Here is a 7,062-nt window from a genome sequence, read left to right as displayed (position 1 = left end):
TTATATCACTTGAACACACTCTTGACTGAACTTGATTTGGTGTCGCTTGGATGCTAATCTTTACTGTAACTCTGGATCTGTACTGTTCACTTTGAGCTCTACCTCATTGGAAGTCAATGGACTCGAGCCAGTAAGGACTTGGGCGGGGACATTTGACAAGCCATGTGGTCTGTATTTGGGAATCTTTGGGTATGAGATCCTAGATTCCGGTATATTCGAGTAATACCAATTCTGTACTGTTTGGTGTTCGGGCCCGGTAAGGGGAAAGTGAGGTGGACGGATAATTGGAGTAAAGAGGTGTCTACGGTCATGATTACCTGGTATACATTGACGGAGAGTCAATGAGATAAGATCAAGTATGGCAAAAGAGGAAAAGGGCTCTTGAGAGCCATCCGTATCTTTTTATTCCTTATACTTGGGTGTTATTGCTTTCACTTAATTGACGAACGTATTTGGATTGAATGCTCTTGAGTTATGTGATCTTGGTATATGTACGTGATAGTACCTCATTGGGCGAAAGCTCACTTCGTTAAATTTTGTTTTCCTTACAGGGAATTATCTTTTGGACTTTTGACTGGGAAGAGTGAGTTGAGTAGAGCTAGTTGAGAGATTTTGTATAGCTCCTCAATAGTTGGAAACTTTGTTTGTACTTGGATTTAAATGTTTTCTTTTGGCTTGTAAACGTACAAATGTGGTTTGTAATAGGGTGTATTCCTATCCAATGGATTGTACTTGGCTTGTATATACTCTTTTCAGTGATTGTTGGAATTACTTGTATTCAATTGGGTCTTGGTGGATGGTGACGTGGTAGTCACTATTCGCTTTATGTTTTGACTTTTGTTTTTCCGTTTCTTGATTATTGGGTTGGTTAAGCGCGCTAACAATTTCCCGAACGACTTGAGTTAGTGTTTGACCGTTTTAGTAGTCTTGGCGAGAGCTGGGCAGGCAGTCCGCTAACTCCTTTGGTACGCCTTAGGGGAAGGTGGGGCTGTCACACGGTCCCTGTTAAGGAAAACAAAGCTAATGGGGTGAGTGAATGCTCGTGAGACCAAGAAACACACATGCAATCACATAGTTCAAGTAGCAATGACACTTATACGAGAAATAAAGCAATAACAATCAAGAAATTTCCAAAATAACATAAAACACACTTCATAAGGATACAGGAGCTCTCAAGAGCTATTTTCTACTTGCTCGATCCAATACCTCCACGAGTTGACACTCCGTTAACCGGGTAGGTTATAAGTCCGTAGAACTCACTTAGTCTTCCCCGTTCATTGTTACAACCCCTGCTCGGGGCCCGCACTTCTTTTATGTAAGGCGATACTACTCGAGTATGCCAAGCAAGATCTCTCCAATAGATCAATATTATAAAATTTTCTCATGGCTTACCAAGCTTCACGATCAAGCCCATGCTGGCTCGAGTCGCAAGGTCGGCTGATGAGTTTGGGCGTCCCCCACTATTATCACTATATGTTGAGGAGATTCACTCCAATCGACATATGCAAACATAGCATAACTCACTATTGCAACACTTCACTTAATTCACTTAGCAATTCACTTCAAGCAATTCAAATACACTTCACTTAAACGAGAACGAGTGCGATAAAGTACACACTCGACTCGGCACTTTCAAAATACTCAATCAATGAGAATAATTAACACGTAACTACACTTCATACACTTGACACTCACCAAGTCAAAACAAAAGTGAGTGGGCGAGCAATTTAGCCTTTAGGTGTTTGCTTCGAGATTCTCTTGAAGATCTTCTTGAGCGCCTGAACAAATAACAAGTACTTTCACTCATGACCATGTATTAACCAAGAAGGAAGGTTCACTTATTTAGACTAAATCAAAGTCTCAAAAGAGAACCTTAATCATTCAAAAATCGAGATTGGAAAGTGAGGGTTTAATAACACAAGAGAGAAATTGACTTCCTCCATGAAATCGAGTTCAGAATGATCAATCAATATCAAAGGATAGGGAAAAGTCTCCAAAAACTCATTTCCCAACAAGTCAAAAATTTTCAGTTTTGTGCATCAAATCTAGAAAAATCAGATCTTACACTCAATAGGTCCAAAAATGGAAAAATTTATACCGTTGGAAACTAGATCAAAAGTACTAAAAGTTTCTGGAAGACACTTTTCCAAGATTCTAAATGAAAAGCACTCATTTTTTTAGCACAAAGTTCCAGTTTCTAAAGACAGGTTGGAACTAGTCTTAGTTTTGCAGTCATTTTTGGAAATTCAGCGTAATTCACAGAAAGTGAATCATGCTCTGAAATTTGTAACACAAGCTCTAACCAAGGTTTCAAACATGACAAACAGAACAAAATTTGGAGTTTTGAGCATCGAAATATAATAGTATAAAGTCAGCTGAATTTGTACACTATACAGAAATTTTCTAGATTTGAAGAGCCAAATTTGGGGCGTTATTTGGGTATCAAAATGGTATTGAATTTCCACAAAATTTGGTACACTTAAAACTCTATATATGGACTACCCCTGTATCAAATATCATGCAAAAAATTATGTGGGAAGACAGTTTCCAGAATGACTAAATTTCGTAAAATGTTTCAAGGCTAATCTGCCTTCTTGCTTTTATTTCTTTTCCAAATATTTTGCACCATGAAATCAGTCCAAATTCGATCCATTTTTGAAACCAAGATCCTAGAAACCTTTAATAAACACTTGATGGTTGATTGACATCAAAATTTTTGAATTAAAACATCCCACAACAAACTAGACCCGTCGGCCAGCAAGAAGGAAAAGCTTTCCAGTTTTCCAGCTTTATTGCACTTTGGAAATCAGACCACATCTCACTCAATACAAGTTCAAATTAAGAATGGTTGGTGGCCTTAGAAACTAGGTTCAAAATTCTTCAATTAATCAAAGGAAAGATTTCCAAAATCAATTCACAAGTAGTTCAAATTCAAGCCACAATTTGCAGCTTCTCATTTCCTCTCTGACAGATATGCATAACAGGGCAACAAATTTTGTTGGATCACTACGGTTCACTCATTTTGAACTAGCAAATGGTTTTTATACTGTTAGAAAGCTACGAATATCTAGTTTTGAGTGCCGCTAACGGCACTCAATTTTGACTTTTGTATAAAGAGTTATATTCGATCAAAGGAGCACTGTTTGGCTGCCCTGAACCCGTTTCCAGTTTTCTTTCAATTTCGAAAACTCAAGTTTTGCTGAACCAAATCAAATGATTTTTGGACGACACTTTGTACACATAATATACAACATATCTCAACCAATTTCACAGCCAACAAACATAAAAAATTTCGAAATAAAACAGATTAACATGACCAGAAATTTTAGCCAGCTTGCATTTCCAACTTTCCTTCGATTTTTCCTTCACTTTCTAATCTTATTCAACTCAATCAACACATAAGCAACCACAAATAACTAATTACACCTCAAGGCAGCTACCTAAAGGCATCATCAAGTCCGCTAGCTTAGAGTTAAAACAATATAAAATGGGTTTCCTCAAGTCCTCTACCTATTTCATGCTTTGGGTTGTCAAACCCATGAAATCTAAGCTTGATTCTTGAACAAAAATGGAGAGATTGCAAGAGTTGATGGTTACCTCTTACCACTTGAAGAAACCATAAAATTTCACCACAAAATCTCTAAGAAATTTCCACTGGATGATATCCTCCTCCAAGCTAGAGTTAATCTCCAAGTAGTTTTGAAGTTGGATGCAAATTTGGAGGTGAAATCGAGCAAGTTTAAGCAAGATGAAGAGAAGCTTTCTTCCTCTTTTTCCTTTGCTATTTTCGGCCGACTCCAAGGAGAGAGAAGAGAAGGGTTTTGTTTTATGAATCTTCCCTTGGAAGCTTGTTGAATTTGTGGCCAAAATTTGTACAAAAATCAACTAGGAATAGTGCGCGAATAGTGTGTGAGAACCCGAAATTTCTTATTTTCTAGACAATTTTATTTTATTTATTTGCACACATTTCCTATCTTTTCTTTATTATGAAAAATTTCTAAATAATTTTTATGAGTAAATATAGTTTTAAAATTATTTTTCTAGTATAAGTTAGTTCATGAAATATTAGGAGTATATATCGGACGTGGGACCCGCTAGTGCGATAAATTCGGCCAATTAGGTTAAGTTTTGTATATCGAAATTAATTTACTAGATGTTAAGAGGTAATTAGAGGTGACCTAAATGGATTAACCTTGGAGAGACAAAAGGATAAGTTTAAACCTAAAGGGGTGACATGTGTCACTTTCCTATTCAAGTTGGACTTTGACCAGCTTACCCAACTTTACTAAATAACCAAAATTGACCCAAAATCATCTTCATTTCTTAGCATCTTGACCGAATTCCATAGAGAGAAAAGAGAGAGGAACCTTCAACTTATTTCATCCATTTCTTGCACCAATCTTGTGATTCAACCACCAAAACTTGAAATCACTCCATAAAAATCCTTTGCTAGGTAGGATTATAGAAGGTGGTGGAGTTGTTTTGGAAGAAAGAAACCTAAGCTACTACCTTTCTTGAGGTGTCAAGGTATGTTGTGTAGAAATTCATTGTTTGTTCTTAATAATGCTTTATTAGTGCCTTGTGGTGGCTAAAATGTTATTTTGTGGAAGACTTTGTGGGTTTAAGTGGAGTTTGTGAAATTTCTGATTTTGTTCATGATTTTTCTGATTTGATATGATAAGTTTTGATTGGCCATGGATGATGGCTTGATATGGCCTAAAATGGAGTTTGTATATGTTGGATATGATTGGTTGCGGAACATTTCTGGTTTGGTGCGGAAATTCCAGTTTAGGGTTTCAACTTACCCTGTTCTGCCCGGTTCTGTTCGGCTATGATGGAGGTTGAATCAGCCTTAGGTTAAAACATAAAAGTTGTAGGAAATAATGTTTTATAGATGTCTGTAAAATTTCAACTCCATCCAAGCGCTGTAGCCCATGAAAAGACAAAAATACCCTTGACTGCCATAGGTAGAGCTCTGTGGACAGTGTTGACATTTCACCAATCTGACTGCATCTATTCACCCTGATCTGTACTGAATTAGCATTTGGCCAAAACACAGAAGTTGTAGTGCTATGTCTTAGCCTTCCAATGGCCCTAAAAACGCCTCAATCGGACTTCAGTAGCCTGAGTTATTGTAGTTTAAGCCTAGTGCGGTTAACTAGCTTGATTGTGCAACTCTGGTTCTGTAATTTGAAATATTTTGATCTGGTTACACTACAAACTGGACTGATTGGTCTTCATCAAAGTTGTAGGCCTTTATCTTATCTTCAAAACAATATAAATTGTACACCAATTCGATAAGCGTAGCTTTGGTTGTGTCCGATACACTAAGTGACGTCAAATCTATCTTTTGTTTTATGGCTTAAACTTCATTTCTGGACATTTTCCTAGCTTGATTTTGTACTTGTACGACTTTGAGCCTATAGAACGGCTATTGAAATGAGATTATTTTATGTGTGACATTGGGGCTGATTTGAGGAAAAATGAAGCCATGATGGCTGGAAAAGTAGGGAAATTTAGAGGAAATGCTGTCCAATTTTCTAGGCCGTCTGATTCCTTTAAATTTGAGTTGCATTGTGGTAGAATGAGGGGGTTTGGGGTTGTTTGTAATCCTCATACCAACTGTTATCCATTTGCTCAAACATTGCATGCTTATTCTTTTGTACTAGTATATAACTTGGAGAGGCACCTGACTAGTAATCGAGCCTCACTTGTGCATCCCATTTACTCGGTTTTGGATGTGGAAACTTCAACTACTTTACCTTTATTCTTAGGGTTTCACAGTGATTAAGGTCATTTTGGGTGAAAATTTTGAAGTACCTGTACTGGAACTGGTGAGTGTACCACTTCCCTAATTTGTTGCTTATCTGGCTATCCGTGACTTCTGTATACTCTGTATGAAACGAGAGTGTACTTTATCGCTCTCGTTTCTCTCATCTATTTACTTGTTTCTTGCATACTGTATAAGTCTGTATTTGCTCTCTGTATCTATTATTTATATCTGTTCTCTGTATAAGTCTGTGACCTCTAAGCTCAAAACCTATGGCTAGTTACTCTAGTCGAGCCGGCAAGGGCCTGGTCGATTAGATAACAAACCATGGTAGTTTGTTTCTGGGAATCTTTGGGTATTGAGACTCTTGATTCTGGTATACTTGAGTATTACCACTACTATTTCTGTTAAGGTGTTCGGGCCCGGTAAGGGGTATGTTTGGTGAACGGGATTTTGGTGTAAAGTGGTGCTCTACTGGACTGGACTGGTTACTTTATTTGGAAAGTTGACGGAGTGTCAACTATTATTTGATTAAGCTTTGGTAAAGCAAATGGGAATTTGGCTCCTAAGAGCCACCTGTATCCTTTCTATCTAGGGTGTTTGTTCATTTCTTTATTTGATTTGCATACGTGACTAATTGAATATGAAGTTTCATGATTCTTACTTGCTATTATTTTGGTACCTCCTTCCCCTTATCTTTGTTTTCCTTACAGGGAACCAAACTTTGAATCCATGATCTTGGAAGAAAGGGTCGAGCTAGTGTAATTAGTATTTTGTTAAGCTCTTTTGTAACCGAAACCCGAAGCGTATTTTTAAGTGTATGAATACCTTGGCTTGTACTTTAGTTTAGTTAATTTGCCAAAGACTCCAATGTAAATATATGTATAAGTGTTTAACCTTATTTATTAAGTGTATTCAGTTGAGATTATGATTTTATGGTTTGGTAAGCATGTTCTCACCTTAGTAGTCTCCGATTGTTCGTTTTCTTTGGGTCCTATCACGCTCGTACCATATCGGGTTTGTGTGATTCAACTCCGTAGTCCTGGCGAGAGTTGGGCAGGCGGTCCACCGAACCTTTTGGTTCACCTTAGGGTGAGGTGGGGCTGTCACATAGTGTCCCATACTACCACTTTTCTCTCTTGTTTGTTGCACTTGTGCACTAATCCTCAAATGTAATTCCTTTAATACTATAATTATTCACACTTAATAGTCTAATATTAATTTCGTAAATCTCCACTTAGTTGATTCGACACGAAATATGCAAGCCTCCAATTCGCGAGCGATAAAGCGAA

Source organism: Coffea arabica, chromosome 10c (assembly GCF_036785885.1).
Source record: "Coffea arabica cultivar ET-39 chromosome 10c, Coffea Arabica ET-39 HiFi, whole genome shotgun sequence".
Taxonomy (NCBI): domain Eukaryota; kingdom Viridiplantae; phylum Streptophyta; class Magnoliopsida; order Gentianales; family Rubiaceae; genus Coffea; species Coffea arabica.
The sequence above is the reverse complement of the archived record's forward strand: the minus strand, read 5'-3'. Positions refer to the sequence as shown.